Genomic DNA, 24,627 nt, shown 5'->3' on the forward strand with positions numbered 1-24,627 from the left:
ATCTTTCTAAGAATGTACAAGAAAGTATTTCTCAATTAGAGTATGCCCAAATTATTGGAAGCTTAATGTACTTGATGAACTGCACCCGCCTGCACCCGCCTAGATATAGCTTATGCAGTAAGTAAATTAAGTAGATATACGAGTAATCCGGGAGTAGAACACTGGAAAGCAATGATAAGGGTTCTAAGATATCTCCGATTTACTCGTAACATTGGGCTTAACTATACTAGATATCCCGCAGGACTTGAAGGATACTGTGATGCAAATTGGATATCGGATACTAGAGACTCGAAGTCCACCAGTGGGTATGTCTTTAATCTTGGTGGGGCGGCTGTATCTTGGAAATCTTCCAAACAGACTTGTATTGCTAGGTCTACTATGGAATCTGAATTCATAGCTTTAGACAAAGTAGGGGAAGAGGCAGAATGGCTTCGCCACTTCCTTGAAGATATTCCAATATGGCCAAAACCGGTGCCTGCTATATGCATCCATTGTGATAGTCAATCAGCAATTGGTAGAGCACAGAGTCATATGTATAATGGTAAGTCACGACACATTCGTCGTCAACATAACACCGTACGACAACTACTCTCTAATGGAATTATTTCCATAGAATATGTTAAGTCTAAAGACAACATAGCGGATCCACTAACCAAAGGATTAGCAAGAGAGTTAGTTGAGAATTCATCGAGGGGAATGGGACTAAAGCCTATTAAATAAGAGTTACCACAACGGCAACCCAACCTAGTTGACTGGAGATCCCAAGATCTAAGTTCAAAGGGACAACCGAGTTGTGATTGACTCAGAAGGATCACTGTGGAGTCCAACTCCTACTCATTTCTATGATAAAATAAGTGATGTCTGCAGCGTTTGAGGTTAAGTAAAATTTTAATGATTCTTATATCTAGGTAAACCTAGTGGAGTATGGAAGGATACTTTTCATAAGAATCACCTATGTGAGTGTGAACTGGGCCGGTTCTATAAGATTTGTGAAGGGCTACAAGTCTTTAGAGCACTCATGAAGACCAGGTTGTTCAGGGCCAAAATGAACACAATAGTGAGAACTAAACTGTGTCTGGGGATAATTTGTGTGAGTTCTATTGTCTTGGTTTATACAAACGGCTGAACAGTTCAAGACATCATGTTCACTAATTAGCTAGTAAATCCGATAGTGTCTCACAATGGAAGGTTCAAAGCCAAAAGCTACCTATCATTTGCAGAATATTTTCAATTTCTGTACTCTCTGTATTTACATCATATTGTTGCATTTTCTCTTTATCAATTTCATTCATGTGGGGGATTGTTGGAAAATTTATAAATTTATAAAGAGGTAGTAGTGAATTGAAATAGACTCCATTTTGACTGAAAGGGTGTAACCTTTCATGGTGTCTTTTTGTTTTAAAAGAAGGGTCTCTATTTTGAATGAAAGGGTGCAAACCTTTCATGGTGTCTCTTTATTTTAAAGGAAGGGGTATGTCCCTTCTTCATACCTATTCTATTCAAATTGAATAGGTGCCAACAAAGCCTATATAAAGGCAGCCCCATTCCAATTTTGAGGATTCCGAAAATTCATTTTCCTTGCCTTCATTTTGCTCTCTTGCGTCCTTTATTCTTCATATTATTTTAGGGTAATAAAAGAGAGTATAGATCACAGGTCTGGTTCGCCGAACAAATTTATTTGAAGTGCTTCTATAAATTTGTGAAGATCATTGTATCCTAGGAGATAGACGCCATTCAACCATAAGCACCGTAGCGGGGCGAATCTGTCTTAAGGACAGAGTGTCACACACTCGACTTGGTCTTAATTTTATTTGGGTTCGATAAATAAATCCGGTATGTTATTTATTTATTTTGTTTGAATTTATTTTCAAGTTATTTTATTTTACACAGAAGATTGTTCCAACAACATTTTGATCTGAATCATTTTTAATTTACCTTCTTTTTGTACACCCCAAAACTCTGATGAGGTTGTTGGCAGAAACATTGAGTCACAATTGTTTGTAGCAAATTTGTTTGATTTGCTATTGTTTTTTTTTTTTCTCACACCACGATGCCATCCAATTTCACCATAAAGAAATAGTACTAGATATTAGAGAGGATCATAGCAACCATAGTAATATAAAACTATTTGGCTACCACCTGATTTGCAATGTACCATAATGTCACGTGTTTTATTACTTGCACTTTCTTCTTCGACCCAAATAGCTGCAACTTGTGAAGCAGTAGGTGCATTATACATTCTTTGGTCTAAGTTGGGGTTCGTGCGAATGACAATGCTTTGTTCTTCATCAATGTCAATATCTTTTAAGCTACGCAAGAATTGAACATAAGGATTTTGTGACAATATATTCATAATTGTTTGAATAATAGTTGGGCGTAGCTAAGGGGAAAGTTGGGAATGATGTTGTAATTCATGATCAGTATCGAAGAAATAAAGTTGAAGATATTTTGGAGTTATATTGGGTGATTCCAAGGAATTGACATAATGATATATTTGTACTTGAGCTCGAAATGTATGTATGCCTTTTTGTTTTCTTGCTACATTGGTATCAAGTTTGACACCCATAGAAGTAAAGGCAAAAAGGTTATTGTATGTACGAATATTAGCTCGAAAATGTTGGGCATCATCATTGGGAGTAGTTAGCAATTCATATAGAGCTTCAGGTGGATGATTAGTAGCAAGTTGTATATCGCCCTTTTCACAGCATATTCTTCTAGGTTCGTATGTAAAAAGTTTTGCTTGACAAAATCGGCAACATGATGTCCTAGGAAGAGAAGAAGCTTTGAATGGCGAAATTGGAAAGCTGTGATAAATTCTACGAGTTGTTCGAGGGCCTTCCATGACAATAAAAATAGCATGTCAATACATTTATTATAAAATATTTGTCAATTTGTGACAAAATATTGGATGCTTACGTTTGGGTGTTGGTTTTGCTAACATGTTTGCAACACCAATTGTGAATGGTGTTCCTTGCAACTAGGTTAGAGTGACTTTTTGCGAGGATGAGCTACCTAATCTCATAAAAGGATAATGAAGTTATCAAACATATAAGTTGAATATTTAAGATATATATATTTTTTTGGACAATCAAATGAATAAATTTTTTAATGTGATATCTGACAAACTTACCAGTAAGAGAGAGAGAGATATTGCAATAACATTTTGGATTGCAGTACTTGAAGGAATTGCATGAATACCACTTCTACTTGTATTACTCAATGTCGAGGTGGTATCTATACAATGTTTTACACGAAAGTTGAAAAGAATTAATAGATTCGTAGCGGTAAGATTGGGGCATTAGAATTTCTGGGTTTTATTTTGTGCCTATAAATTGAATAATTTTACCATTGTTTGTTGTCACTCCATATGTGAATTGTGATTTAGCTTTTGCACGCTTTTCCTTTTGGCATTGTGCCCTTTGTTTTTTTTTTGATCATCTGTTAATTGTGCATAATATGCACGCTGACGTTCTCGATTCTTTTCAGGTCGACGAGCTGGAAAACTATATTTGGTTATTACTTATGTTGTGACAAAGCTATGAGTATTTTAAGTTTAAACGTACCTGTTTGTTTGTCGATATCACCTTTTATTTTGTTTTGTTGAGAATCACTTATGCTTGCATAAATAAAAAAGAATACAACAATGTTTTTATTCTATCATCTTTTCTAATAATATTGAATTTCAAATGCACAATTTATTCACAAACTATAAAGCAAAAATCACAATATATATATATATATATATTATCTCAAATATACATAGCTAACCGTTTGATGAAGATGCGATCGTGAATGCAAGCAAGGTTTAGTCCAACAAGCCACCTTTGAAATGCAAGATTCCGGTAAGATTATTTAGATAATGCAAAAGCTTTGTTAACTATGTGGGATAAGCATTTTGGAAAACCAAAGAAGCAATCCAAATGTAGAAGGAAGAGAGATAGTTAGTTGCATATACGTTTCTTTATGTAATGTATACATACTATCATATTCACGCAATATTCATAGTTAGTAATTCATGTTGTTCTGATACATGGAAGTTTAAAAGTATAATCTATATATGTCTATGCATATATATATATATATATATACATATTATCACAAATATATATAACTAACCTTTTGATGAAAAGGCAATCGTGAATGCAAGAAAGGTTTAGTCCAATATTCATATTGTTTTGTACAAATGGTTCAATGGATAGTGTTTTGCTCAAATTTAATATTTTCTTTGCAGTTTAATTTGATTTTCTTTTGCCCAGAATTTTTTTTTTTTTTTGGTTGTTAGAACTTTGGCTTGTAGTTTTTAGAACTTTTCTTTCTAAACAGATTTTGAAGGCCTTTTTTTTTATGCTGCTTCTTTGAAATAGTTGGTTTCTTATTATTTCCTCTTTGTACTTAACCTTTTTTTTTTTTTTTTTTGATTTGTGAACTTGATAATTGAAGTCATTATTAAAGATTAAAGTGTATTGTCTAAAATATCATATATTATTCCTAATCGAAAACCAGTTCAGTGAATTGAAGAATGATGTGAATTAACCGTTCCAGTTCAATAATCGTTCAACAAGTCTACCTGAACTTTTGTTTCCAATTCTTGCTACTGCAGATTCAGTCAATGAACTCTTAGGTAAGGTTCATTCACTTGTTCGAAAAAATCCAAGGTTTTGTCCCGATGCTTGATGTCTAGATATTTATAGATGTCTTGGTAAACAATTTATTCTTTATGATTTGATTTTGCCTATTTTTTTTTTTTTTTTAAATATGTGGGGTAAGCATTTTGCAAAACTAGAGAAGCAATCCAAAAGTAGAAGAAAGAGAAATTTTTAGTTGCATATAACTTTCTTTATGTAATATATAGATTCTATCATATTCACGCAATATTCATTCTTTATGCATATATATTCACACAATATTCATTTGAGGAGTTCATTATTTTTCATTGGTGAGACCATATTCACGTTCATCTTTGTGCTATTCTTCATTTTTTTGTGACCCAAAAATTATTTGGCATTGAAATGTTTAGGGATTAGGTATTATATATATTTTTTGATAAATAAGGCATTAGGAATTATATTTCAATCAATATGAAAATAGCAGTAGGAAGAGTTCTTAGGAATAAATCTTAATTTTTTGGGCATTCTACTCATTAATACTTGATAGAGCTAAATCTCAAAACCATTTTACTATCAAGTATGGCATTGATGGGTTGGATGAGAGTCCAATTACACTGTAGTATTTGACACAAGATTGCGAACTTCTTTCGAACTTTTTTGTTGACCATGGATTTATTCTTAAATCATGTTGGTGGTAGAGTAAGTTTTCTCATGTTTCACATAAGATATTTAAAACTCAGGTCTATTTTGTAAGATGTATAAATCTTTGGTTTCTTCTTTCTTTTAAGCTTTTTTTTCTTTTTCTTTTTTAAATTTCCTTTCCACTTTAAAACAGTGGACAATTATATTTCAAATATATAAAAAAAAAAAAATTAAAAGTGTTAAAACTTTGCAATCGAAGAACGTGAATTTCTTGGAATTGACCAAACCCTTTCAGTACCAATGGTTCTATGGCTTGTGTTTTACCTGAATCTAATATTTTCTTTGATGTTTAATTTGATCTTCTTTTGGCCAGTATTTTTTTTTTTTTTTTTTAGTGTTATTGGAACTCATAGTTTCTGGCTTGCAATTTTTTGAACTTTTCTTTCTAAGTAGATTTTGAAGGCCTTTTGTCTTGTCCTGCTTCTATAGATTACTTGGTTTCCTATTATTTCTCCTCGTTTGATATTTTGGCAGTTTCTAACTTTGGGAGACAACAACTTTGTATGTATCAGCAAACCTGATTTAGTTCACCTAGATGAAGCTTTTATGCTTCCAGGAAAAGAAGACAAAAAAAAAAAAAAAAAAACAAAACAAAACAAAAACAAACAAACAAAAAAAATCACATGTTAATGTTATCAAGTACTAAAAGTTTGGCTTTCTATCTAAGCAAAATAAGTTGAAAATTTTACTTGGTGGATCTCAATTGATATTGTTTACAATAAGGTTATCTCTTGGATGGAAAACAAATAGTGTGGAGTGTAGAGCAATGTAGGTGAAGGCAATATATGCAACCACATCGCTTCAAAATTTGTACATATTTTGTCACAATTCAATGGGTAAACAGTGGCAGTGGGATACTCGTGGCTGCTGCAATAGAACTATCACTCAGGTTTGTTGTCTTGTGTTAGAAAACTATTCTTTGTGTCTACTTCTCTCAAGTTGTGAGTTGCTTTCCCAGCCTTGTTTTGTGTGTTTTTTCTGTTCCAATCATATGTTTTTTCTTCCTGGTTTGCCCCTCTTTTTTTTTTTTTTATTCCCCGGTTTGCTATTTCAACTATGCAAATCATTCTTGAAAAATTAAACTATTCAAATCAAATTCAAATCAAAACAACATAGCTCTTAGATTTCTTATTTCAATCAACAAAGCAAATTCCAAGAAATTTTTGGGAGCTTGACGACTGAAGTTTTCTAATACAAACAGTGGACTAATCAAGGGATGACATATGCTAAAGTAAATGAAATCACACAGCTGTAGATGATCAGAGTAGAAAAGTTTTATATATTTTTTTGGTGATAGAAGAAAAATTTTGTATTTTACTTTCTTGTATTTTATGCAAAGTTGATGCAAGGTTGATCATATACTTTACTCATTGTGACTTTTTGGGCTGACTTGCATTATTTGTGATACTAAAGGCTGATTGTCTTTGTTCGCAATCCTGTCCACCTATTAATTTTTGCTATCTTAGTAAGCTGGTGAATGGTTGTCAAGTAGAAGGTAATGCAGTGTCAGTGACAATTATATTGGAGGGGATTTGATATTTTATTTTGGATGATTGTTTTTATTCTAATAAGAAAAGAAATTATTGCTTTAATTCAGATGCCTTTTCAGAAATGGATCATGAGTCGATCTTTTCTGGTTGCATTTCTCTCAAATTTTAATGCATCCCACTTTTAGTCATTCTTGGAAATTGGATGCATGCTTACTTTGCTCTTCTTGTATACATAGATGTTATAATTCTTTTCACTATATTGTGGAGATGAGTTTGATTTCTTCTTGGGAACTAACTTCTAACAAAAATCATGTTTGCTTTGTAGTCATTTATATTTTCCTGATTTTGCTGTTGTGCTCCTTAAAGTTGACAAGTTATTTTTTTACTCTCTTAAGAGTCCTAAATTGCATTTATGTAGGTAGTGAAACACATCTATGCCAGAACTATTATGTGGTCTTCATGTTGGGGTTTTGGATTGTTGAGATTAAAAAAAATTTGGGTTTGTCTACTCATTCACATATAAGAGAAGCAATGGACAATTTTGCCCAATATGTTATAGATTTTGGATGAATCAGAAGCCTGGCGAAATTTTTTTTATTGTTATGGAAAAATTTTCTAACTTACACATCGTGAAAGATGTAGTTATGATTGATTAGAGTAGAAAATATGAAATATTTGTGTATTTGATATTGGAGATTTTCTTAAAAAACCTTGTATCTTTGCCTTTTTGTATTATTTCAATTGGATTTTTTTTTCCCTGCTCTTTTTCTTCCTGGTTTGCTTTTTTTTTTTCCCCCCTGGTTTGCCCCTTTTTTTTTTTTTTTCCTCTTGGTTTGTTATTTCAACTGCCCAAATCATTCTTGAAAAATTCAACTATTCATATCAATGTTAAAATCACATGTAAACTACTTCTAAATTTTCACTATTCTTATTTTTGAAGTTTACTATGGTTTTGCTCAAAAATTCAACAACAAATGAATTCCAAAATGATACGAAGGAGGTGATGTACGCAATTCTTGTTTTGTTTTGTTTTTTTGTTTTTTTTTTTTTCGTTAGTTATCAAGGTTTAAAAGTTTGGGTTTCTATCTAAGCAATCTAAGTGGGACATTTTACTTGGTGGATCGCAATTGATATTGTTTACGCAAAGGTTAATTCATTTACATACATTTGCTGGTTTTTTTTTTTTTTTGGTTTTCCCTACTTTGCTGCTCTTTTTTCCTTGTTTGCTTCTTTTTTTTTTTTCTGCTCCTTTTTTTTCTTCTCAACATCAAGGTGGAATTATTGATTGTAAAGCTAGATTGATGAATTACAGAAGTTTATGAAAGTTAAAGGTGCCGTTTGGTAACACTACATTTTCAGTTTTCTGTTTATATTTATAAAAATTTTAAAAACTCAAATAAAAACTTGTTTGGTAAAATTTTTGATTTATTAATCAGTGGTCTCAGTTTATAAATTTGGCCAAAAAATGAAAACACAAAAAATGTGTTTCCATTTTGAGTTTTCAGTTTTTTTTTTTTTACCACCCAACACTAGTCACCACCCGCCACCATTTTCCACCACCGTCTTCCGCCACCACCACTCACCACCCACCTGCCACCACCACCACTCACCACCCACCTGCCACCACCACCCGTCACCACCACCCACCACCCGTCACCACCACCCACCACCGGCCACCATCTACTTGCCACCCACTCGCCATCACCACCCACCCCCCACAACCCACCACCACCACCACCCACCACCACTCACCACCCACCTGCCACCATAACCCAACATCGGCCACCACCACCCACCGATCACCACCCACCTGCCACTCACTTGCCACCACCACCCACCACTCGCCACCGCCACCACCACCTACCTGTCATCCACCCACCACCCACCACTACCATCCACCGCCCACCACCACCACCACCACCTGCCACCACCACTCATCACCCACCTGCCACCACTAGCCATCTGCCATCCACCCGCTACCACCACCCACCACCCACCACCACTCATCACCCACCTGCCACCACTAGCCATCTGCCATCCACCCGCCACCACCACCACCACCCACCACCACCACCACCACCAACACTCACTCGCTACCACCTACCACCCAGCATCGCCACCCACTCACCCACCACCACCACCACCCACCACCCACCTGCCACTACCACCACCACTCGCTACCACCCACCACCCACCCGCCACCACCCACCACCACCTGCCACCACCACCCACTCACTACCACCCACCCACAAACCACCACCACCCGCCATCCGCCACCCACCTACCACCACCACCACCACCCACCCTCCACTACTCGCCACCACCAGCTACCCACCACCCACCGTCGCCACTTTCCACCACTGTCTTCCGCTGCCACTTGCCATTTCTCACTCTTTTTTATATTTTTAAAATTTTTTAAACATTTTGTCAATTACCAAACGCGTTTGTAATTTATGTTTTTCTAAAAATAAACAAAAAATAAACAAAAACTAATTTATAAAATTTTTGTAAATATAAATTGAAAACGTAAACGTTACCAAATACACCCAAAGTGAATGTGAGAAATCACTTTTCACTGCCAAAACACATGCTGAACAATGTATGGAAGCCCAAACATCTCAATCTCTTAGTCAAACATATTTGCAAACACATGGTGGACAAATCACCCATAACAAAACAAATACAGCATCAATAAAATAAGCCCTATGTATAGAAGCCAAAACATCTCAATCTCTTAGTCAAACATATTTGCAAACACATGGTGGACAAATCATCCCATAACAAAACAAACATAGACTCAATAAAATAAGCCCATCAATGTATAATCACACAAACAGACAGAGAGACGGAGAAGATGAGCATACTGGTTATTTTGTTAGCTACAGCTACAGATAGAACCAACAACAACAGCAGAAGGTATATATATATATATATATATAATTCTACACAGTCAGCCAGCTGATGCGAAGCACATGTAAGACAATTGGTGATTTGCAGATTGGAAAATTGGAACCACATAATTTCTCGACACCAATTTATTACTCAGCATGACTCACCTGCTTGATTCTGCATCTCAGGAAAACAAGCATCACCGTTTGAGAAAGATAACAACACACACCGTCTCACCTCCTTGGAACTCACAAGTGAAGCATAACAGTCATCAAAAGAAATTTCCACCACTTCCATGTGCAGGTGTTTTGTTTTTTTGTTCCTATTTTGAAAGTTCAACTAGCTAATATATTAGGGCCAATCAGACAATTTGATGCATTAGATGCAAAGGGGGCAAATCAGACAATTTCATGCGTTAGATGCAAAGGATCTACTTACTTTCATTCTTTTATATATAGGTTATAGATATATAATTTTGATAAAGAGGCAAATTTTATTGATAAAAATTATTTAGTTGGCTACACATGGTATGGCATCCCACGTTTGTCATTTATTACAAAATAAGGAGGTTGAGAATATATTACAATGAATTCTTGTTGTGCAAAAACAATAACTTTAGCTAATTTGTCCACAACAATATATATATATATATATATATATAATAGAATAATGTGACATTTTTTAATTAAAAAGAGCATTGATGGACTATATTTACTCAAAATATAATGTGACATTATTCACAATTTTTTTTTTTTTTTTTAATAATGGGATGTTTGAACCAACTTACATGATTCACGAGATCTATTTTATGAGTAAGACAATGGTCACACATTGTTAATTAAGTAATTAGGAGATAATAAATGACACATTTACTCTTCATTTATTGAGAGTATAATATAAATAATATCACATATATTTAAAAAATTATCTAATAATTTTTAAAATACAACTTATCATATCATATTGATTAAAATAATAATAATAATATAAAAAAAAATTTGTTAGTATATCATTTTCCTTATATATCATCAAATAAAAGGGTTCAACCTCACCTAGAGAGAAAGAGAGAGACCATGGATAACAGAGAGAGGAAGATCAATGTTCTAATGCTACCGTGGTTGGCTTATGGTCACACATCTCCCTTCTTAGAGCTAGCCAAAAAGCTAACACACAGAAACTTCCACATATACTTTTGTTCAACACCCATCATTCACAATTCCAATTCTATCAAGAAAAACCTAGATCATAACAATAACTACAACTCTCTCTCAATAAAACTAGTAGAATTTCACCCGCCCTCCTCACCAGACCTCCCTCTTCACTACCACACCACCAATGGCCTCCCAACCCACCTCATGACAACCTTAAGAACCACCTTCGACATGTCCGGTCCGATCTTCTCCGACATCCTCAAAACCCTAAATCCAGACCTAGTAATCTATGACCACAACCAGCCTTGGGCTGCAACAATTGCTTCTTTGCATAACATCTCAACTGTTCAATTCCTGATATTTGAGTAGTGTCTTCTTCTTTCACCCTTCACATGTTTAAGAAGCCGGGCAAGCTTTTCCTGTTCAAAGAAATCTTTTTTCAGGGTTTCAAGACTCTGATGAGCTGCAACATGGTTGAGTCATCGGTTGAAGAAGTGAGGAAAGACAAGTATAGATACTTGAAGGCCATGAAGCAGTCTTGTGAGATTTTTTTTTTTTTTAATCAGCAAAAAAGAAGCTTTATTGATGTAAGAATCAAGTACAAAGTACAAAACAAAATACATCAATAAAGAAAAGAAAAGTGCAAAAACATCACAATGAGCTAAATCATCCCAACTAGGTTGGCACCAAAAAGCCCATCCTATCATTTGCTAGCACCCCCAGAGTTGGTGAAAAACCAACGAGAAAAGAGACCAAACACCAACAAAAAAGACCAACAGACTGAGAAAACAGACCAAAGCAAACCCACCAATAGCAGAACACACCAGAGTCCATCACAGACCTATATATCAGCCAGCAAATCAAACAGAACAAAATAGACCAACAAAACAGATCAGCAGCAGAGCTAAGCAGACCAGCAAAGTTGCAGCCTGAGCATAGCTGAGCAGCCAAGAAGCAACAGGCAGCAGAAGTAGAATTAGCACAGCAGACCTCCTTATAAGCCCAGTAGACCTCCACTAATGCAAACTTGGAACTTGAATAACTTCTAATCCTCAGTAATACCTCAATTTGCAACTTGAATAACTTCTAATCCTCAACAATACCTCAGTAACAGAATTAGCACAGAATTAATAGAATCAGCACAAATAGATAGGAAAATTTTGACCTGATACTAATACACACTCAACCACCAAACTTAGGCAAAATTTGACCTGCGGCAAATTATACACCAGATCTCCACAATTGTCATTCTTTTGATTGTTGCTTTGACACTACAGCAGCAAACAACAGAACAAATTAACAGAGCAAGCCACTAAAAGCTGTTGCAGACAACAGAACAATATAACAACCAAACCATCCCAACAGATGATGAACCATCCATTGAAAGCTACTACTGTTGCTCCAACTTAGATTAACACACCAACTCAGCCACAATACACCCACTCAGCCTCCATTCCTGATGTAGAATTGCACTTGTTACAGATTCGACACAATATCATTAACAAAGAACACCACAGAGGTTGGAGAGGCCTTGATCCACAATGCTGCTCTAACCTTAACAAGGTCACACAGTTCATCTAAGTTTGGTTGAGAGCCATCGAACACACACTCATTCCGATGTTTCCAAGTGGACCAAAGAATAGCTAAGAGAAGAACCATCCAAATTTTCTTTTCTAACTTTTTCATTTTGCAACCAAACCACCACAACAACAGCCCATGCACAGAGCCAAGCAAAACCCACCGAAAACCCCACCATCTAACAATGTTAGACCAAAGCAACTACACAAAAGAGCAGAAAAGAAGAACATGGTCCACAAATTCAACCTTATTTTGACAAAAGACACAAGCAAGATTAACATTACTAGCCAAAATACCAATTCTATAAAGAAAACTAGTAGTTTTGACCTTTCCAAGCCAAGCCAATCACCCAAAAAATTTCACTTTGGGTGGAGCACAATTGTTCAACAACAGTTCTACTACATCTAAAGCAGGCCCAAGACTAGCCTCACACCAATTGTAAACAGAAGAAATACTGAACAGGCCTGAAGGATCTGTAGCCCATGATAGCCCATCTGGATTATTGTTACAAAGTGTAGGTGCAATTCGAAGTAAAGATGAGAGTCTGACCACATCCTCCTCCTCCCAAGCCAGTAATGGCCTTCTGAATTTAAAGTTCCATCCTTCAGCTTCACCCCTTCTCTGAAAGTAAGCATTTAGCACACCCAGTTTGTCAAAAGATAAGGAAAAGAGCCTAGGAAATCCCTTCTTTAAACAAACATTACTAGCCCACTTATCCAACCAGAAATGTGCTCTCCTTCCATTCCTCAACACAATCACAGAATTATTAAGATAGAAATTGTGCAGATCAGGTTTAGACAAGAATAAACTTATTATATCAAACCAAAGCTTAGAACCTCTGCCTTCCAAACTTGGAATCCATCCACTACCTCCAATATTATACTTCTTGCAAATCACTTCCTTCCACATAGATTGATTTTCAGCCCCAAATCTCCACCACCATTTTAATAAGAGACATTCATTCATTGTTCTAATCCTCCTCAATAGCTCAATGAGATTGTTTTGATCAAGAGTTTTATAGATCTAGAGGGAAAGTATATTGATTATTTATCCGTTTTAGCTGAGAAAAAGATTGTCCCTGTGGATTCACATGTTGAAGATCCCATCAACAAAGATGAGCATTTGAAGATCATTGATTGGCTTAACAAGAAAGATGTGTCCTCAACTATGTTTGTTTCTTTTGGGAGTGAGCGTTTTTTATCCAAGGATAAGATTAAAGAGTTGGCTCATGGGTTAGAGTTTAGTGAGGTTAATTTCATATGGGTTGTTAGGTTTCCTTTGGGAGAGAAAATTATGTTTCAGAAACACTGCCTGAGGGGTTTCTTCTGAGGGTTTGAGAGAGGGGATTGATTGTTGAGGGTTGGGCCCCACAGGCTAAAATTTTAAGGCATTCAAGCACTGGGGATTTGTGAGTCACTGTGGGTGGAGTTCTTTGGTGGAAAGTATGAATTTTGGTGTTCCAATTATAGCCATGCCAATGCAATTTGATCAGCCATTGAATGTTAGGTTGGTAGAAGAGGTTGGTGTTGGTTTAGAGGTCATGAGAGATGAGAATGAGAGGTTTAATGAAAAATAAATAGCACAAGTTATTAGGAAATTTATGGTGGAGGAAAATGGGGAGGGTATAAGGAATAAGGCAAAGGGATTTACTGAGAAGATAAGAAGGAAATGGAAAGAAGAGATAGATGGGGCAGTTGAAGAGTTGGTTAAACTTTGCACATAGAGAAATGTATTAGAAAAATAAAGATGGGGATTTCATTATTTTGTATTGTTTGGATGGCTTGATATTGGAAGAGACCTTTAATTTGGACTCATTTCATTATTTTTCCCATTAAACTGCAGTCTAAAGAATCCTTTGGTTATGTTGTATGATCAAGGCATTGGATCTTCTTTCTTTATAGCTTTATGTGTTTTTGTTCCAAAATATTCATATTTATTGATTCATATTTTAAGTTTTAATGATGTAAACTACATATCAAATTCAATGCTCTATCTAGATTTCTTTATTTGCTGTATGTGTCATGTGGGAACATAACTGGCAGTAACATGGGAATGACCATGGAATAATATTATATGAATAATGATACTAATAAAATTTTTACACATTATCCATATTAAAAAGATATAATGGCATTTTTGAAATTATAATGAACCTCATCATCATATGTAGAAATGTACAAAATTTTTAGCTTAGATTATATGGCATTTGTTTTTTTTTTTTTAAAGAGTGATAGCAGCACCAAAACTAGCATTTCATAAGAGTAACGCTATAGAAATTAATAATTTTGACAAAAAAATTTATTCATATAAGTTGTATTTATCATATTATTTTATAGGGTCCTGTTTCAGTAATCAAAGTTTTATTTCCATTTGTTTGGGTTTTCAAAACTTGTTTTTTGAATTTCTTTTTAAAATTAATAGGGTAAATTACACTGACCTCCCTTGATGTTTACCTTAATTACAGGGACCTCCCCTATAGTTTAAAAAATAAAACTGCCCTCCCTTGCTTTTGAAAATAATATACAGATTCCCCATTCCCATTAAAAGAGCATGGATGACGTTAAGTTCACAGCCGAAATGACCATAATACCCTTGAACCATTTTGTGAAAAGACACAAGTGACCCTTAATAGAAAAAAAAAACCCCTAATTCATTCCATTGCCTAGGGTTCATGATCAGAAATTCGAAGAGAGGAGAAAAGTGAGCAATGAAGGAATGGAGGAGAAGATGATGGCATAGGGATTTTTTTGAAGATCTGCTCTGATTATCTTTCACAGTGCAAAGTATGAAAGAGTTTAATCGATTTGTTTTGTGATTTACGGCTTCCAAGTAAGTTCATTAACAAATATGTTCAAGATCAAAATTTCTGGAAAAAAAAAATATATATATATATATATGTAATATGTGGGTTTAGGGTTTACGAATGAAGGATTTTTTTAAAGTTTTGGGAGTTTTGTTAGTGTAATTTTGAACAAATTTTTATGGTTTCAGAGATGTATTCTTTAGTATTTAGGGTTTTTCTAGTTCGTAATCAAATATTGTAATTTTTTTGGATTATTCAACATTATTACTTACTAGATTTGGAGTATAAAAATGTTTGTTAGATTTTATTGAATTATTTTGATTTAGGGTTTTTGTTCGATTTTGTTCAATGTAGATAGATTTTGTTTAATGCAATGTTGTATGATCTGTTTAATGTTGTGAAAAATATATACAAAAATTATAATTTTTTTGAATTAGTAAACATTATTACTTAATATTGTGCATTATTCATTATTATCAATTTGTTTATCTGGTTGAATCATGGTAGCTTTTGAATTACTTGAATCTGTTTTGCTAAAATTCATTGAATTGGTTTAATTTGTTCATCTGTTCAAAATAAATGTTTATCATTTCAAATTTGTTTATCGATTGAAATAAAATGTTTATCTGTTCAAATTAAATTTTTATCTGTTTAAATTAGTTATATTAATCAAATATTGTAATGTTTTGGATTAGGATTTTTTTTTTTTTTAACAGATTTTGTTCAATGTGTATTGATTTGGGGTTTTGTTATCTGTTTAATTACCATTTTAGCTATAGCTGCATTTCTTTCATTTAATTTAGTCATCCATTACAATGGTAAAGTGGGCAGGGTAGAGTATACAATGTAGATCCTGACATGTATGGTCATGTTGATCTGTTGAAGGATGTACATGATTCAATTCTTAGTAACATAGGTTTGATTGAGGCTATTGCAATTCATTTGCACTGTGACATACCTGGCGCTGATAAGAGAAGAATGTTGGAAAATGATCTTGATGTACTAGATATGTTTTACATGCAAAGTGTGAGTAGAACAATTAACTTATATGTAGATATTGTTCATTCTATTAGGTTTGAGGGTGGAGAAGTTAATGCTAGGGATAAGGATGCTGTAGAAATAGATCAATCAGTACATGATGGTGGTGGTGATGTAGAAGGGGATGATGAGTACCTCATGGATGATTTTGTTGGGTTTAGTGATGAAGACTTAGATTGGAATGAAAATATAGATGCTGAAAATGAATCTGATAGCACAAGTAGTGAATATGTCTTAAGTCAAGATGATGGCTTAGGTGAAGATGATTGTACACTTAGTGATTACCAATCAGGAGATGATGTAATGGTGTATAATGTTAGTACTGATGATGACTTGGATAATGAACCTATTTGTAGACCTAAGAGGAGGGATTTCAAAGGAAAACAGTTTCATACTCCCTATGATGATAAAGAGCCATATTTGAATCCAAAATGGGAAGTGGCATTGGAAAAGGGGATGATTTTTACAGATGTAAATAGCTTCAGAGCTGCATTGAAAGATTATACAGTGGAAACTGGCTTCAAGAATGTGAGGGACAAAAATTAGAAGTCTAGGATAACTACCCACTGTGCTGCTGAGGGATGTCATTGGAAGATTCATGTATCTCCTCTGCCAGATGGGATAACTTACAAGACAAAAACCCTAGTTCCCCAACACATGTAGTAGGTTGAACCAAAATATTGAGGCAACTTCAAATTGGATAGTAAAAAAATTGGCTAACAGTTTTAAAGAAAATCCAGACATGGGATTGGATACAATGCAAGTTGAATAAGAAGTATGGGACTGATGCTTCAAAGATGCAGTTGTATAGAGCTAAAAAAGGATGTAGAGATGAGATGAAGGGTAATCATGGCAGCCAATATGTGCTGTTACCAACATATGCTGCAGAGATTAAGAAGACAAATCCTAGTAATTTTGTGAAGATCAATTATGATAACCCACCCAAGACAATAACAGAGAATGAACCCATACTAGATGAAGAGAGTACAATCAGTTCTAACCCAGTGTTTAAAAGAATATTCATTTCATTTGAGACAATGAAAACAGGGTTTGCTAATGGATGTAGACCTTTCATAGGGGTAGATGGTTGTCACTTGAAGGGTCCTTATGGTGAAGTGCTAATTTCAGTAGTTGGTTTAGATGGGAATAATGGGTTGTTTCCACTGGTAGTAGGAATAGTGGAGTGTGAATGTAAGGAGAGTTGGACATTTTTCCTACAACACTTGAGAACAATACTGAGTGATGCATGGCCCACTAGGCCTTGGACCATCATGTCTAATGGACAAAAGGGTCTTGACACAATTGTAAGTGAAATCCTACCTGAGGCTAGCCATAGAAGATGTTGTATGCATCTGTTTAACAACTTCAGAGGTAAATTTCCTAGAATGATCTTGAGGAAGAACTTTTGAAAGGCAGCAAGGGCTTGGAATCAAAGGGCATATGATAAGGCTAGGCAAGCCATTTAAGGTATCTCAAAGGAAACATATGCATGGCTGCAAAAAGTTCTTGTTGAAGCAAGGTCTAGGCATGCATTTGATGATAGGATAAGAAATGATCATATCACAAATAACATGACATAATCATTCAATAATTGGTTAGGGATTTCCAGAAGTAAACCAATTTTGACAATGTTAGAGACCACAAGATGTAAGTTAATGGGTAAGTTTCAAATGAGGTATCAAAAAACATTACAATGGCAGTCCAATGTAACTTTGAACATTAAGAAGAAGCTTGATAAGACCTTGTATGAGTCCATAAAGTGCAAAGTAGAGTATGCAGGAGAGCAAGAGTATGATATTAGGGACAACGAGGGACTGAGACACATTGTGCATATAGGTAGGATGAGTTGTTCTTGTAGAGAGTGAGAGATTTCTGGGATTCCATGCACACATGCTATGGCTGCTATCTCACATAGTAGAACGAATGTGGAAAACTTTGTGCATCCTTATTACTCAAAGCAAAAATATTTGATGGCCAATGGTGGGATTATACATCCAATATCAAACCCTACTATGTGGACACTGATAGATGAGGAGCCTTTGCAGCCACCACCTCTAAAAAGATTGGTAGGAAGACCAAAGAATTCCAGGAAGAGGACTGCTCATGAGCCTCTTGCAGGCACATGTCAAGCCAAGAGGTCTTTCACTTTGAAATGCAATTGGGGCAAGGAATTTAGACACAATAAGAGGACATGTCAGAGAGGTCTAGTCAAGAGTGGTAAAGGAGGTAGCATTTCATCTGGTAGGGGCATGGGTTCTTCATCTGACAGAGGAGAAAGATCTGTTGGTAGAGGAGGCAGCACTTCATCTGAGAGAGGCAGAGGCAGAGGAAGTAGTTCATCTGTAAGCATTTTTTGTTTTCTTTGCCTTTGTATTTTATTTTATTTTTGTACTATTGTTATTATAGTTCTAACTAATTTTGGTTTGCAACTCAGGATATTCCAAGTGGGAGAGGCAGATGAGGCCCTTTATCTGGGAGAGGTAGAGGCAGATGAAGCACTTCATCTATAATCATCTTTTGTTTTCTTTGTCTTTGTATTTTTTTTTTCTATTGTTATTATGACACTAACTGATTTTGGTTTGCAACTAATTTTTGTTTGTAACTCAGGATATTCCAAGTGGGAGAGGCAGAGGCAGAGGCAGAGGATGATCTGGAAAAGGCATTTTCACTTGAGAATGTCTGGTTAGTGCTCTAATTTGTTTGGTTTGCAAGTTATGTACTCTACATTGTTTTTTTTTTTTTTTTTTTTTGGTTGGTTGTTTGTTACAAATAAATGGCACACTTAGTGATAGTTTTTGGGTACACATGTGTAACAATGAACAGGTATAGAATATATAGATAGTGCATAGTGCTTATAGGATGATGCACCCACTTTTGTTTTTTTGTTGTGGGAATAATGATCATACTTTTGTAACTATGATGTAGTGATAGATGAGGTGCATAATGGTAAATTGTGAGATAGTGATTGCTTATTTTTTTGGGATGTAATGGCAACACTCTTATGGGATGTAAATTTCAAGTATCTATGAATCATCAAATGTAACTATGAAGCATGGATATTTGAACTTGTTTATATATGTCTGAAGCACTCATAATTGAAACACAATTTGGGATTTGCCATGCTTTCATTCCAAGGGAAAAGTAGTACAAGCTTGTTGTCTAACACTTACACTTACATATTTCATTACACAAAAACTAGCACAATACTAGGATATCCTTGCATTACATATCCATAGAACAAGCTTTACATATGATAAATAGGTTACTTTATAATGGCAACAAACAGGGCAAACAGACTTATCACTAAACTTATGATTATTAGCAGCTTCATATATCCTTGGTTGTCTTCAACTACTTGTAGTCTTGTATGCACATCCTTGAAATTGCCTTCAGGTATTGGCCTTTGAATAGTATCAACAGTTTCATCAGTTGAGTTAACAGGTTTGTACCAATCCTAGAATTTACATTTTCTTTCTGCACAAGCATAGTACAACTTTCCTATGTTTTTGTTTCTTTCAGATTGTGTTACCTTAATTGTTGCCTTTTCACTACACAGACATGTTTTGCTTCTATATTTCAATATGTTGCTTCCATTGTTTAATGATGCAATATCACTGAACCTGTGCATGCATACAAAAAACAAAAAAAAAAAATTACATGGTTCACTCATAAATAACATACACAGAAGTAAGAGAGAAAAAGAGACAGAGCTCACATGAAATCTTCATCCATGTTATGCAACGTTGTAGAGAGAGAGAGACTTTGGAGGGAAAATTAACAGGAGCTCTGGGAACTGGTGGGAAATAGTTAGCAAGGGGGTGTATTGTTTTATAAAGGATGACAAGGGTATTTTGGCCATTTGCATATTTATGGAGGCTGATGTCACTGATTTTGTTACTTTATTAACGTCAAGTTAATAACATGGGGAAATCTGTTTATTTTTTTCAAAGGCAGGGGAGGGCAGTGTTATTTTTTAAACTATAGGAGAGGTCTCTGTAATTAAGGTAAACCTCAGTGGAAGTCAGTGTAATTTACCCTAATTATAAAGTAATTTGATAAAAATAAATATTAAAAAATTATTTTTAAAAGTTTAAAAAATAGATTTTTTCCAAAAGAGAAAACCAAATGAAGGTAATGATTTTTTATTTTTTTTACTTTTTACCAAAAAATAATTATTAACTTCTTTTTTTTTTAAAAAAAAAAAAACAAATTCGAAAGACACAAACAGTTGACATAGATTTTGAGTTTTAAAATGTTTGTCATACGACTTAGAATTATTAAGAAGGCTTGGGCACATTAGAGCTCTATGGTTTGGATTTGGGTGGATGTCACAATTTTCGGCCCAGAGTTTTATTGGGCTTTCTTTGGTCCAAAAATAATAAAAAAATGTCAAGCCAGCCCTTGGGCTTCATTTGAAATGGACTGGGTTGAAGGATTTAGGCATTGTTTGGATGCATGTTTCTCATGGGTCTATTTTAAGTGAAGTTAAATTATTTTTGGTGATAATTGATCTATATATTTTGGTTATTTGGGAAGTGGGATTTTAGCCCAATTTAGGTTAAAATTCACAAAAAGATAAACTATACTAAAATAATTAATAAGACAAAATGTTACATCAAATTTATAATAATTTCACTTTTTTCCTCACAAATATCACAACCAACTACAAAAAAAATTCCAATCATCATCCTAAACACAAAAATTTTAACTTATTAAAATAATCAAAAATTAAAATAACATACTAAAATAGCAATTTTCCAAACACCGACATTAATATGTGAACTCGGAAGGGCTAAAAATACCAAAATGAGACTCGCCTCATATTTTACTAAATTGTCAAATCATATATGATCTTGGATTTTGTTTACCAAATCACGTAAAATTTTAGACTTGAAAGTAGGATATCATACTTAAATATCAAAATTAAATACTATTCGTCTTAAAATAATGGTCATTTTTTAGGAATTTAATTTTTTTTAATAGTACAATTACTTTAAAAAAAATTGATTTTTTAAAATTACCCTTACATTTTTTAAGGAATGTTAATGTCATAATTATACTTTTTATGTTGTTAATGAATTTAAAAGAAGGACAAAATGAAAATTTTATATTATTTTTTAACTTGATTTTTTGAAAATGAACTAATATTTTAGAATAATAAAAAATAGAATAAGAAACTAATATTTTGAAACGGAAGGAGTAGAAGTTTTAGTAGTAATTGAAATAAGATCTTAAGTTAGTGTAAAATAGTAAAAGTATCTTGATGAGAATTTTTATATTCTTCTTCCTTGAGTCAATTAATAATTTAGAATGTTGAATACTTGAAAAAATTGATGAGTCACCTTATGCCAAAAAAAAAATAGCATCAACACTTACTTTTGGGGCTAACCATAGATATTGATCAATACTAATATATATATTATATAAGTAAAACGGATTTCTAACTACAAGTTTTGTGGGAGATCTAATATCTCAAATTAAAATTTTTAATTTTTTGACCATAAATAATTTTTTTTAAAAAAATCTCTATACCTCTCATTCAAGCAAAAATAAATAAATAAATAAAAATAAATAATAATATCCTTTGATTTATGACTTTCAAATGGAAAGTATATCAAATATATAAAATAAAAAATAGAAAAGTATATTAATTCATTTCAAAATTCAAATTTGATGGCACTAAATATGGAAAGCATTTCATTAATTTAAATTTAAAATTATAATGATTTATCCCATAATATATAAGTTTTAAATAATGATCTATTCCATGATTTATCTATATATCTATATACTATTATAATTGCAAAATATTATCATTTCATTAAGGTTGAAGATTGTAATTCTTTTTTTTTTCATTTTTAAATTTTTTTTTTGTTAATACTTGTTACAGTATGATTGGTCTATAAATTAATTTTATATTCTTAAAATAAATTTTCAAATTTGGATTTTTAATTAAATTATGTTATTATAATTGGAATGAGATCAATATTCATTCCTTAAATTTTGCATCCTTTATTAAATTATAAAATAAAATTTTAAATTTAAATTCTTCTTCAAATTGTATTACTACAATTAGAATGAGATCAATATTCACATGTGTCATAATGATATGTCATAATATTATCGGTCTATATATAATTTGTTTTAAATACATGTGTTCAAATTATTAATCACTATTAATTTTTTTTTCTTTTTTTGTTTTAAATTTTATAAAAAAAAATTATATCCTTCTAAACTATAAGGACTTGAACAATAATATTTTTTAATATAATTTTGTTTTTTAACAAAAGAATAAAACATAATTTTTTTAGTACTTACCAAACATGGTGGGTTTTGTTAGATTATTTTTTTTTTTAATTTCAATTGTTAATTAAAGAAATTAAAATAAAAAATAAAGATATCTTTACCTCAAATTGTTAAAAAGTTATTTTGCTAAAATAAATTAGAAAGAAATGGTATTTTTTTTTTTTATTAAAAGTGATAGTGCGTTAAACTTTTTTATTTAAAAAAAAGAAGAAGAGAGTTATAGGTGATAATTTATTGTTCATCTAAAATTATTTTCAGATTAAATGAAAATATCATATTAAATTTTCTTCTTAACCTTTTTTTATTCAAATACTTTTATTTTGTATGAAATTTGTTTTTGTTTTATTTAATATTTTATTGTAATTTTTAAATTAAAAATAATCTCTAAAAAATCATATTTAAATTATTTATGCTATTATAAAAAGTAAATTTTTTTAATATCAACTTAGTGGTAGTTTGGAAGTATTAAATAAGTATATTTTTTTACTTTTTACGAAAATATATATAGAAAAGTAGAGATGTGATGTGACCCAAAAAGAAAAATGCTAGAGACCCCAAATGCTTTATCAACATTTCTACTAAGTCTTACATGAGTGTGGGAGCCACACCATGTGAGTTCTATGTGGGTCTTACACTCATGTGAGACATTTGGTAAAAATGTTAATAAAATATTTGGGGTCCCAAGCATTATTCACCCAAAAAAGATAATTAAGTATACTTTTTTATTTTTTAAAAAAAGATGTGTAGAAAAATAAAAATGTGATGTGACCTAAAAAAGATAAAAAGATTAAAAAAGAAAAAAGAAAAAAATGTGAGCTAATATGGCACTTTCCAAACAACCCTTTTTATTTGATAATCCCTTTCTAAAAGGTGTATTTTTTAAATATTTTGAAGAAAAATTTTATTGGAAATCTTATGTATATTGTTTTTTCTTTTGTTCATTAATATTAAAATTTTAATTAATTTTATTTATTACTTTAAAAAATAAATTAGCAAATAATTTATATTTACATATATATATATATATAATTTTGTTTTGGTTGCTCAGGTTATTTTGTATTTCTGTCAAGTCCACTCAAATTTAATTTAAAATTTTGAATTTCTACATAGGTCTTCACTTAATTAAAAACTCTGTTGTTCAATCTTTAAAAAAATTTACACTCAACTCAATTTTAAGCTTAGCTCAATTTTAAAATTTACACCCAACCCACAAAGATATGATGGTCAATGATGGCAATAACTCAAATAAAAAAATTTATGGTCATAACTAAAACATAAACTCTATTAACCCATAAAATAAATTAGAAAATGATTAAAAAAATAGAAAGCATATTTAAAATTGTTATTATGGGTCATGTCAATTCTGAATAGATTTATAATTCTTTTTTTTAAATTCCTAAAACTTTTTTAACTAGAAGTAGGAAAGTTACCTAAATAGTGGACATCCTTCGATTCTGTTCTTGGTACATTTTCATCACTTAGCTAAGACACAAAAATTTATTGACTTTCCATGAAAAGAAAAGGTATTTATAGTAAATTTGCCATTAAAATTTTAAGGGTTTTTTTTTTTTTTTAATTTTTTATTTTAGGTTAACTTGCCATAAGTTGAAAAAATTATCACATAGGTCTACCCCGTATTCTATGTGGTCCCTTACAATTTTATTGATTACATACTCACTATTTTCTTTTTCTTTTTCTTATGTATTACATAAAATAATTAATATAATTGAAATGACACACAACTTAAGAAAAGTCCTGCATAAATTGAGGCTCTCTATCCACAACAATTCACTTTGATTGATCAACAAAAAAAGAAACAGCGAACTTGTGGTTGGAGAAACTGTTAGTAACCGTTACATGTTTTGATACACTTTGATTTCATAATTCTTTATGAAAAAATGCTTTGGAGCTCTAATTCTTGAGCTCTAGAGCCAGCTGGGTTCCACTCACTGTGACATGATGTTTTGGTCTTGGTTTATTTTATTTTCTTTTAATTTTCTCATTGCCATGTCATTAGTGCTCCATTAGAGTACCAAAATTAATGTTCTGAATCATTATTGTTC

At 32.7% G+C, this 24,627-nt stretch overlaps 1 pseudogene; it reads left to right on the forward strand.

Annotated features, from left to right (window-relative positions):
* The first annotated feature begins 10,761 nt into the window (after positions 1-10,761).
* LOC114295840 (UDP-glucosyltransferase 29 pseudogene) lies at positions 10,762-14,140 on the forward strand (annotated as a pseudogene).
* Positions 14,141-24,627: the final 10,487 nt, after the last annotated feature.

This window comes from Camellia sinensis, chromosome 5 (assembly GCF_055761805.1).
Source record: "Camellia sinensis isolate YWXY chromosome 5, ASM5576180v1, whole genome shotgun sequence".
NCBI lineage: Eukaryota > Viridiplantae > Streptophyta > Magnoliopsida > Ericales > Theaceae > Camellia > Camellia sinensis.